The following is a 12591-nucleotide window of genomic DNA, read 5'->3' as shown; positions in this document are numbered from 1 at the left end:
AATCTGGAATGATGATCCTTGGATTCACAAACCCTAATTTGATCAATTGATGATCAATTCATGGTTCGTCAGAAGTTTAACCATAGGACGAAGGAGAGAGCGACTATATGGGACGTGGATCAATCATGTAGTGTCCATATGCTCACGTGAGCAAATACGAATAACTCCTTAAGAGTTGACGATTTGTTGGTGGAAGAATGATTAAATGTTGGCTTAATCATTTATTCAAAAATGCTCGTCTGAGCCTTAGGTGAGAAAACCTAATTAATTATGACGAGGCGAGGGACCGACCATGGAGTCATGAAACCGGCCCTGGGTTGTCACGTGACCGCCTGACGATCACTTCATGAAAATCCAAAGTGTTTGGAAGAGTTTTGGACCTAATATGAGCAATTGTGCAAATTAGGTCAAAACTGTGAAAATTGATGGGACCGGCTTCCGATGAGCGAAAGAGCCAATCTTGGTCGGTCAAGATAGCGTGCTCGTGTCCCCTAGGCGTCCGCGTCTCATTCCTGAGAATTTTGATATTTTCTGGCGTGCAATTGAGTATCCATTCGAAAAAATATGTCAAAATTAGGGTTTCGACGAAACTGAAAAAACCCCATGAGATGATGAAAAATAATTATAAAATAAGGAATGAGGAGGCTTGGGACCGTCGTGGTCAAGGCATGGTCGGCCGGTCGTGACCACGGTCCCGTGGTGCCTTTTCCTTAATTTTATAATATTTTGATGATTTTATGAAAAATTCATGAATTTTGAGAAATTTGATGAATTTAGGGAGTTTCCATGAATTGGAGGAGTTTTCATGAGTTCATGGAAGCAAAATATTAAAATAATAAAAACACCGGCGTGTGGGACCATGGAGGCATGGCCGGCCGGCTATGGACCGGTACCACGAGTTTTTCATAATTTTTTAATATTTTTAGGTATTTTTGATTATTTGAGGGAATTTTTCCTAATTTGAGAGAAATACCATAAATCAAGGAATTTGATGAATTCAAGTAAAAATAGGATAAATAATAATAAAATAATAAAGCAAAGGGCGTGTGGGACCGGCTAGGGCATGGCCGGCCGGCTAGTGGCCCGGTCCCACAAGTTCTCATAATTTTATTTTATTTTATTATTATATGATGATTTGTGCAAAAAATACCATGAAATCAAGGAATTTTTTCATGAAATTAGAGAAATAATAATAATAATAATAAAATAATAAGGAACCGTGGGGTGTGGGGCCGGCTGGGACCAAGGCATGGTCGGTTGGCTAATGGTCACGCCCCACACTCCTTTTCTTAATTTTATATTATTTGTTATGGATTTATGGAAGTACCATGAAACCGAGGAGCTTCCTCGAGACGAAGGAGATTTGATCATATGAGAGAATTTTCATCAAATCATGGGAAATAATAAAAATGTATTAAAAATATAAAACTGGCGTGGAACTGACCACGGACGGTCGGTCGGTCGTGTTCCCAGCACCTTGGTCAATATTTTTAATTATTTATTATTTTCTTCCCTATTTTGCATAGGTTCATCGTTTTGTTGTATTTTGAAATACTCGTTCGTGCGGTGACTGTTAGTGTATTGTCGTTGAATACACTTTCACCATTTGAATCGGGGCTTACTTAGAGGTAGCTCAGACGCCCGGTTGTTGATTATATATTACTAATTGTGGAATTCAGTGGAGAATAATTCACAAAACTGAGTAATAAGATGTTTATTATTAATTCATAGGATAAGTTGAGGATTCGACTACGAATTCAGAACAATAAAGTGAGCATTACCATTCTATGGGATCGTAGATTCGACCATAGAATCGGAGTAATTAAGATTTATCTATTACCATTTATGAGACTAGTTGTGGATTCGATCATGAAATCGGAGTAATGAGATAATATAGTTATTGTTATTCTATGAGATCAAGCCGTGGATTCGATCATAGAATCGGAACAATTGTTTATTGCCATTCTGTTGGACCAGTCGCAGATTCGACCATGGAATAGGAGCAATTGTTATTGCCATTCTATGGGACCAGTCGTGGATTCGACCATGGAATAGGAGCAATAATAGATTATTCTGGGAATTCAGTAGTGAATGTCACGACAGAATTAATCTTAATTAGGAATAATTAACTTTGTGGCTCTATACTAGCAGAGCAAGCTGTCTAGGAGCATTAATTATCCCGATATGAGATTGTCGGTAAGTCATATCCTTTATATAGTCAGGGTAAACTCGTTGTTTGTTCCTGAAGACGTTATCGCTCTATACTAGCAGAGCAAGCTGTCTAGAAGCCGTCCATCTCGTGATACTATATAGAAATAATCACTGAAAGTATTCAGTATTCATGAGATATGTCGTTGTCCGGTCGTGAGACTACATATCTACATGTACTCTGAGAGAAAGTACTCTCTGTTGAGAATTCGATGAGAGACTTGTGTCTCGATACTCACATCTGATTGCTGGATCACAGCTTCGTATAATTATGAGTTTACGATTTTAGCCCTTGTCGAAAATCCACCATCTACATTAAGTCCCCTGGTTACTGAGGAAAGCTGTGTTCCTCAGTCAGCATTAAATGGTGATTCTCCGGCCATAAATAATAATACTAGTAATTGAACTTAGTCGTAAGTTGAGACGTTATCGGATTTAGAGAGCATGAGCAAACCACGACTTGATGAAGCTTCAATGTCATGATTGGAGCATCGTTTGATGAGCATAAATTGGTGTTGATCCACTAGTTTGGACGACGAGTCCATGGTCGATTAGGATTCGCGGGCCGGACCCAATAAGGACATCCTTAGAAAATTAAGTTTTGGAAATAAAAATTGTATAAAAGGGATTAATCCTTTTTTTTTTCCACGTCCAGCTTCCATCACCTCTTCATCTTCACGTGCCAGCAACAGGAGAAGACCGCCGGGATCCAGCGCCGCCGCCAGTCGTCGTCCGTTGCCGCCGGCCAAATTCCGGCCGACCAAGTACGTGTATTTTTTTTTGATGTTGATGTTTATGAAAAAACCCTCGTTTTTGAAAACGTATGTTCGTTCGATCGTTAGTTTTGAAAACTAACTATAATCCCTGATTTTCAAGAGAGATTTTTTTTTTAAATATGAACCTAGGTCCGGTGATAAAACTTAGTGTATGAGCTTTCATGTATACCAAGGTTTCATCATAAAAGAAATGAATTTTCATGAAATCGGAATAATCCTTCGTTTTAAAGACAAATAACGACGACACGAAGGAAAATATGTATGATGAACTTGTGTCCAGTGATAAAATTTTGCTTATGAGCTTTCATGTAAATACAAAACTTTATCATATGTATGAGATGTGAGATTTCACAATATTTTTGAAATAAACCTTCGTTTTAAAGACAAATAACGACGATACGAAGGAAAAATAATTTTTTTTATATATATGCAACCATGACATATATTGTGTAAAATATGATGGTATATTTTATTTGCATGAATTTGTTTTCATTAGGTAAAATTCTTGAGAATTTATGTAAGCAATGTTGCATTAATTGCTGGGTTTTTTTTTGTTTTGAAAAATCAGAAACGTGGGTTTTGAGGAACCTTCAAAGATAGACAATATATTTATGATAGAATATTGTATTGTTATGAACTTCATAGGTCAGTTGTTTGAATGTTTATATTATGAAAATTGTGTCCGTGATTTTATGAAAATCAGATTCGAAATTAATAAAGTTTCGTTCGTTTTTGCAGTTTTTCGAGGAGACGAGCGATTTTGAGGTGTTAACTCTACAGTTACTATCACTATTGTAACTGGGAGTACAAAAGGTAAGAGTTAAGAGTTACCATTTTTTTCCGTGTTTCCTTGATTCATGTCTGGACAACATCCTGAAGTAGAATGTAATGTGGACTTTGCAGTTGTTTTAGCAAAATGACCAATTCCTCAGCCAACGATACTTCAAGGGACGAATCACATTCTGATGATGACATCTCCAGGGATGATGCACGCATGGACGAGACCTCCATTGGTGAAGAAGAGGAGGATGCCACTGGCGTGAAGAACATTCCGAATATAGACGGCGCATTCTTTGAGGAGGATCCAAAAGGAGCTGAAGCATATCTCAAGTCCCCAGTATATCTTCTTCTGATCAACCCTAGGACTGTGACTCAGAAGAAATTGGTGACCCCGAAGATGGTAATACGGCTTTGTCTCGAACGAGGGCTTTTCCTTGCATCAACCATAGAGTTTAAGCTTTCTCGACGCCCTTTGGAAAAAAATTCTGGATGGGAGAGGCATATGTTGGGTTTCCCTCATGTCAGGGCTATGCTCAACCAGGCGCAAGTGACGAGAGCTATTCAAGCTTCTGGAGACTTGACTATTAATCATGATGTGAAAAGTATCGTGTCTTTGCTGGATCGTTGGTGTGTTCCCACTCATACCTTCATATGTATATGGGCAGAATTCACTGTTACCTTAGAAGATGTGGCTGCTTTGATGCATCTCCCGATTACATGTAATTTCTCTAGAGGTCTTTCGAATGAGGAAAAAGTGGTTTTTGACACTCTTACAACTGCGATGGAAGAAGTGAACAAGGAGTCTGGTAGTAAAGGTTGTTATGCCCATTGGTTGACACGTTGGTGGCCAAAAGATGAAGTTTCTGATAGTCCCCTCACCGGTATGTTACCTATTACGGATTTCTTATGCTTATGGTTATCCAGAGACATGTTCGAAGATAGTGGACATTTGTTGAAGCCTTTCTTAATCCCTTTTTCTATTAAGATGGCTCAAGGTAAGCAACTCCCAATAGGTAGCTTATTCCTGGGTTCCTTGTATTCTAACTTAGACTCCTTGGTGTTAGATTCCAGCGTGTCGAATAGCTTCATGAAGATTGAGTGTTATGTTAACACGATGTTTCTTCAAGCTTTGATGTGGGAAAACTTCAAGAATTATGCGCCTATCCCACGTAATATCCTGCAAGGACCAAATACTGATGCCCGTCACATCTTCGCTGAAAAAGATAATGCCCGAATCATGGGTCTAAAGCACGCCTCATTGATGTGTTGGATGAAGAATCGGAGTTCAACTTTCGTCCGTGGGTGTCGGTTCCTGATTATGTTTCTCAACCAACGACTTTCAATACTGGAGAGAGCACGGCTCTAAAATCTGGTGCGAACCCGAATGATGGTGAGATATCCTTCATGTTGAGCTGTACTCCAGGTCACTTGTTATCCGTTATGCATGGAGAGTGAGCCGTAGAAGAATACAGCATTGATAGGGCGGATCGAAAAATGGGTATGGATCAATGTGTTCCAACTACTCAGAGAAGGAAACCATCAGTTGATCAGCTTGCGTCTCGTTTAGATCACACTCACGTGGAAGGGAGTAGTTACTGGTTTCCTGGTTCTGATAGATTTGCATATGTAACCCCAGGTTATATAGAATTCTGGCATCAATAATTTGAGAGGTTGCATGAATTCGTGACAGTTAGTCAGCCTCCAGTGAAGATTCCCCTGTCTGCTGAGATGATCTCTGGTCGACCAAGACTGAAGTACCTTTCTGGTGATAAACGAAAATTATCTCCAGGATGTTCTCAAGTAAGATTCTCCACATATCTTTTATGAAACCATGGTAATTGTATTCTGATCATGTTATTGAATTCTTTACAGGACGGTCGTAGCGTAAGACCTCGAATCCATGCAGATTTTTCAGATATTTGAGAAGTTTTTCACGGCGGAGAAGGAAGGAACAAAAGTTATAAGCTGTTACCTAATACCGTGAAGTCCCCAGTTCGTTCTTTGGTGAGTTCCCAATATTTCTCACCGTGACTTTCATTGCTATTAACATTAGAATCATGAAGCCAATGTTGTTAATTTTGTTGCAGAATTTTACTCCATCAAGTCTTGAAGATCTTCAATTTTCTGCTACTGAACAAGCAATCGCTGATTTGAGTGACGAAGAAACTGTAAGTATTTATTCACATGTTCAAATGTGGTGCTTCATAGATGAAAATATTGATTGTAAAGGATGTGTACATGAGGATGTCGTCATGGATATGGAGAATTCTGGAACTCAATCATCCTCTGGGAATGGGAATGGAGGTAAATCCCAAGATTCAGAGCCGGATGGAAGTGATGTTCCTCTTGTCGTTGATGTGGACAATTCCAACCCCTTGGACACTTTGGAGACTCCTCAAGTAAGTATATATCCTGCATATTTTTCATAGAAGTATAAAAGTGCTGACTTGTGAATGAATGAATGAGAACCCATGTGAATATATGAAAACTTAGTCGAATTTCGTCGTCAGAAAATTCAGAACCCAGCGTTTTAGTAGAAACGCTGTAGAATATTCGTCCGGAGTTGGATTTTGATGATCTGCATGTGAAAATTCAAGCCCGGAAAATTTCCAAGCTTTGTAAACGAAGCTTTTTAAGTTTTGAGCACGTTCAGAGCCTGAAAAAGGCGAAATAGTAAACTTCCAGGAGACTTCCAGAACTTTTTCAGATTGCGCGTTACTTGATATTTTGGCCATATATACTCGCTCGTTCATAGGATTGTCATGAAATTTTGACGTGTCATAGAGGACATCCATACAAAGAGAATGGAATATGACCCATCCTCAGATTCCTTGTAGATTGCTCCCAGTTCGTCTCTTAGTACAGGGCAGAGTTCAGTTTCTTCAGACGGACTCATCGTAAAACGTGTTTTCATGACTTTCATGTTATTTGCTCGTGACTTGAATGTAGTATAATGAACTTTGATGATATTTCCTTGCTGGTATACTGTGTTTTATAATCTCCTTTGGCTTCGTGACTCTAACCTCATGTAATCTTCGTATTAGGTTCTAAATACCGAAGTTGAGGATACTGGAGCCAATGATGATAACTCTAACCCTTCCGAAGTTATTGATGAAGAGACAGACATCCCTGCACTTAGAGGCCATGAGAATCTCGCTGATGATGTTATGGAAACCATATGGTTGTTGCCTCAGTGATAGAAGAAACCGAGGCAACAGCGTAGAATAACGAAGGAACTGTCGCTTTGGTCGTGAAAGCCGCTCCAGTGATTGAGAACCGTATAATAGTGGATGAATATCCAACTGCAGGGGTTTCTTTTGATCCTCCCTTTAACACTTCACTCCCGTATCATGAACTGGTCGGTGGATTCAGTGTTCCCATTGGGTATGCACGCTTGTACGAGACGATATGGAAGAAGTTTGGCCACATGATCGTCGACAGGAACCCTTGGCGTGTTTATGATTTAACCATGAAGTAGGCATTATCTTGTGTGTCGTGAGTGATATGCATACGAGACCCAGGAATACCGTGACTCCAGATATACTCTTTGATTGGGAGTTTAACTTGGAGAATTCAGAAAGACTCGGCCTCAACGTGAAATGGCTTCGTAAGAAAATAAACGTTATCAAGGATTCATGTGAGAAGAACATACCCTTTACCAATGATGCTGTGAAGGAGAAGGAGGACAATATTGCCAAGCTGACCGAGGAGTTGAACAAGGAGAGGGCGGCTTTGCAAATCTTAAAGGATGATGATGAGCGAAAGCCTTTTCTTGCTGATCTCTTGAACTTCTGAACTTATGAGAGATGTGAGGTTTATACTTGGGTTTTGATATTTATATGGTTTTGGATTGACTGATGGTTAAGGATTTTCTTGTAGATTTGATAGAGATTTTCTTTTACGAAATATGAACTGAATTTTCATAAATTGTTGAATTCAAATACTGATTGCAAGTATTGCAAATATTTTGGAGGAATTGAAATACAAATGGAATAAAAATCCTAAATCTTAAATCCAAACGCCATGAATGCTTCGAACGCCCAATACCTTAAATGTCCAATAATTTCAGATAAACGCCTTGAGCCAATTTTCGTGAATTCCTTGTAGGGTTCTTCCATCTGTGTTGATCAATTTGTAGTATCCTCCGGCCACGGACTTTAGCAACCATGAATGGTCCTTCCCAATTGGAGTTCCTTTAGAATGAAGACCGCGCTGAACTGCGTTGAGAACTAGGTCTCCTTCATGAAACTTGTTAGGCTTGGTCGATCGTGCCTTGAATATCTTCCGGTGATTCGGAATTCTCTTTTTGACGGAATTCCACGATTGTGGCACATATGGACACTCGCGCGGAAGAGACTATCCAGCATGGTGTTGATCATGCTTAGCCAGGTCTTCAACAATAAACCTCTCGATGAAGTGACCGATTTGAAGAAGTTCTGAACCCAACCATTGGGTATAATATTGCTGCGGTGAAGTCACCCACTCGTAGCTTTTGATGACTGCTAAATTGTTCATGGGGAGAAGTCCCTGGACCATGGTAGCATATCTGAATATTGGTAATATTGGAGCATGAGGAGGAATAAGACTTGTCTGAGCTCGAAACCTTCTGACAAAGGTGTGCGGATTATCTCCAAGTTCCTGTGTAAGTCTCATCAGAGTTTTTACTTCTTCCAGATGCTCAAACGGTGGTGCGTCCTCTGCTTCGTCTTCTGACTCGGATCCTTGTCGATGCCAGGATGTGTTGAAGACATCGTTATCCTTCCAGCATGAATCCAAGTTCTTCCAAGGACCATGTCCTATCCAGGGTCTTCCTGGATTATGAAAAACTTGGCCTCAGTGCAGATCAATCTTTCCGTAATTTTGAGAGTGAAGAAGCTGTATGCGTCTCTGGAGATTCCTTCGTGGTCCCTGATTGCTATGGGAGCGTGGGTGGCTTCCTTTCGAGTAATACCAGCAGCTCTGAGAGTTATCAAAGGGATGATGTTGACAGCGGTACTAACATCGACGAACGTCCTATTGAACTAATTTCTTTTAATGTGCACTATGGTGAGCAGTCCCCAGTCATACATTTATTTGTCGGTGGCTGAAGGTTCGGTGGTGGTCTCTTGGATCAGCGGACGTTTTCCGGACACGATGTGGTTCAGTGCAGCAAACATGTCTTTCCTTTGAGCTTTCGAAAAATACAACAACTCGCAGACATGTTCGATCAGAGATTGGACGACTTCCTTGACAGGAGGTTCAGAGCTGGTAAAAGTTCTGACTGGGAGGGGTTTTTTGTGTACTCCCTCAGTCCCCAGGCTGAGCTCTCCTGATTCGACCTTTTCTTTGAATGTACACTTAAAAATTTTGCAATCACTTGTGGGATGGCTGACGTATCTATGGAAGCGGCAATACCGAGGATTTTCCATGGCTTCTTCAGTTGGTTCCTTCTTGACATAAGGAAATTTGATTGCACCATCTTGGATCTAGGCATCGAGTAGTTCATTAACTTCTTCCATTGAACAGGGAAAATCAGGTGCTTCTGGATCTTCCGTATACTGAGGAGGGACTTTCGAATTCTCCTTCTTGTGTGCCTTTGAAGGGGTGGAGGAAGTCTGCTTGTGCTGTGGTTTTGCTTTTCGCTTACTCCCTTATGTGACAGCATTTGATGAAGGTTGCAGGTTGTACTGCTTGTTGATCAAACGCCTGCTTCCTCGAGTGTCTTTTGAATCCTCAGTCTTTGTAGACTTTGCTCTTTTCAAAAGAGCAGGTGCAGTGGTTGCTGACCTTTTCGCAGCTTCGTGAAGCTCTGAGAAAGTCTGGAATCGAAGGTTTTCTAGCAAGGCCCTGTAGACCGAGAGCATGCCATTTATGCACAAGTCCACCAGTTGTTGCTCCGTGACGTTCGGTTCATGACAATCCAGGGCTTGGACTCTGAACCTTTTCACATAATCATTTGGGTTTTCACTGACCCTCTGAAACATTCTTCCAAGGTCGGAGAGGGTAACTTGTTCTGACACGAAGAAGTATTTCCTGTAGAATGCGTTAACCATTTCTCCCCAATTGTTGATGGTCCCTGGTGTGATGTTTTTATACCAGGTGTATGCCCTGCCTTTCAGAGATTTTGAGAATTCCTTGAGACGAACAACATGATTATGTTCATGTTCTCCCAGGGATTTGAAAAAACGAGAGACATGTTCCCGAGCATTTCCAGTTCCATCATACAAGTTGAAAGTTGGAGAAACGTAACCTTTGGGGAGTGGAATCCTCTGCGTAGCGGTAGGATAAGGAGGTTGATGACGATGGTCATGCGATGTCTTGTCTTTTCCACGGTTCTCCAAGAGGTGCTCCAGATCCTCGCGAGTAATGAAGTTCGGTGATCCCTTCGCTGATGAGTTGTCTGCAGCAGTTTTGCGGACTTCGTCGTCTTCTACTGTATGGATTGGAATTACTTCAGGATCTTCGTCTGAGGATTTCTCCTTCTCCTTTCCCTTCTCTTGATTTTTCTCTGATATCTTGTCAGTAAGAGTTTTGAGATAATTATACAGCTCTTTCTGTGTAGCAGCCATGTCAGTCTGATTCTTTGAAAGAGTCTCATGCGCTTTGATAAGATCAGCAATGGTAGGTGGTGGATCTCCTCTGACTTCTTCAGGGTGTCGTCCGGACAGTGGATGACCTTCGACGTGAGGAGGAGTAATGTCACCACCATCAGTGTTGGAGGTCGGAATTGTCTCCGGGATATTCTGATTGTTGTTGTTGCTAGTGCTAGCACGGTTTGTGTTAGATTTCGTAACTGAACCTGACCTGAGATCAACCATCTTGTGAAATTGTGAGATTGCAACCGAGAGAATGATCTCCCACTGTGGTCGCCAATCTGTAGATGGGAAAAAAGATTTGCTGGTTTTTAAGGAATTGAGGAGACGACCGTACGGAGGAGACTCCTCGAACCGAAAGAAATGTTAAACCTCACACAGATGCACCGCTGCAAAGGGGGTGCTTTAGATTCGAGAGATCAATCTGTAGTAATCCATCCTAAATCAAGACAATGACCGTTCCAGAGTAAATTCGGTCACAAGAGAGGATGGGTTGATCTGTAGGAGGGAACCTGAGAAATGCGTGGAATCAATGGTAATCAAAGATTGTGGGTGTGTGAATTCTGAATATGATAAGCTTTGAATGATTGAAATTGCTCAATTAAGAGTAGTTGCTCAATTGATGAGTTGATGATCTCGTGTTGTCAGTTTGACGTGAGATTGATGATACTGATGATGCTGATGATTCAATCATGATTCAGAGACTTATTTATATTGCTGGAATTTTAGACACCATGACCCCATGAAGTGTGACAGTTGATGGAATCAAGGAGTGGGGAAGTGGATATCGTGTTTGAAACCAGTTGCTCAACGTGTGGAGACTTGGTCGATTTTCCACCCACTACCTCGTGAATTCCTTCAACTGATTGCACGACTTACTCACATTCCATCGTGTATTTGAACACACGTGTCGTAGACCGCCAGACCAAAACCTAAGTGATATCCCCCCAAAGTGACATGATTGACGTCTCGTGGTATGTTAGTCAATTGATGACTTCGTGGTTTGATGGGACGATGAGTCAATGTAGTTGCTGAGTTGAACATGATGTTCTGAAACTCATGAGTTGAACATGTCATGAGACAGAGGTATAGTTCTTACGATGAAGTGAGCAAGTATTGCTCATTCGATGGATCGTTGAATATTGGTTGTTGAACCAATATTCCTTGGTTTGAGCAAATATTTATCATCTGAGAAAGTGTGCTCATGTGATGAATTGTTGAATATTTGATCGTCTGAGCATGTGTTGCTCATCTGATGGATAATTGGCAGCGTACCAAAAATATTAATTAGAATACTGGTCGTTGAACCGAGCATAATTAATAAAATTAATGACCACGAGGCCGTCGTAAAATTATTAAGGTTGGAATCTGGAATGATGATCCTTGGATTCAGAAACCCTAATTTGATCAATTGATGATCAATTCATGTTTCGTTAGAAGTTTAACCGTAGGACGAAGGAGGGAGCGACTATATGGGACCGTGGATCAACCATGTAGTGTCCACATGCTCACGTGAGCAAATACGAAGAACTCCTGAAGAGTTGACGATTTGTTGGTGGAAGAATGATTAAATGCTGGCTTAATCATTTATTCAAAAATGCTCGTCTGAGCCTTAGGTGAGAAAACCTAATTAATTATGACGAGGCGAGGGACCGACCATAGAGTCATAAAACCGGCCCTAGGTTGTCACGTGACCGCATGACGATCACTTCATGAAAATCCAAAGTGTTTGGAAGAGTTTTGGACCTAATATGAGCAATTGTGCAAATTAGGTCAAAACTGTGAAAATTGATGGGACCGGCTTCCGTGAGCCAAAGAACCAATCTTGGTCGGTCAAGATAGCGTGCTCGTGTCCCCAAGGCGTCCGCGTCTCAGTCCTGAGAATTTTGATATTTTCTGGCGTGCAATTGAGCATCCATTCGAGAAAATATGCCAAAATTAGGGTTTCGACGAAACTGAAAAAACCCCATGAGATGATGAAAAATAATTATAAAATAAGGAATGAGGAGGCGTGGGACCGTCGTGGTCAAGGCATGGCCGGCCGGTCGTGACCACGGTCCCGTGGTGCCTTTTCCTTAATTTTATAATATTTTGATGATTTTATGAAAAATTCATGAATTTTGAGAAATTTGATGAATTTAGGGAGTTTCCATGAATTGGAGGAGTTTTCATGAGTTCATGGAAGTAAAATATTAAAATAATAAAAACACGGGCATGTGGGACCATGGAGGCATGGCCGGCCGGCTATGGACCGG

The sequence above is a fragment of the Papaver somniferum genome, chromosome 9 (assembly GCF_003573695.1).
Source record: "Papaver somniferum cultivar HN1 chromosome 9, ASM357369v1, whole genome shotgun sequence".
Taxonomy (NCBI): Eukaryota; Viridiplantae; Streptophyta; class Magnoliopsida; order Ranunculales; family Papaveraceae; genus Papaver; species Papaver somniferum.
The sequence above is the reverse complement of the archived record's forward strand: the minus strand, read 5'-3'. Positions refer to the sequence as shown.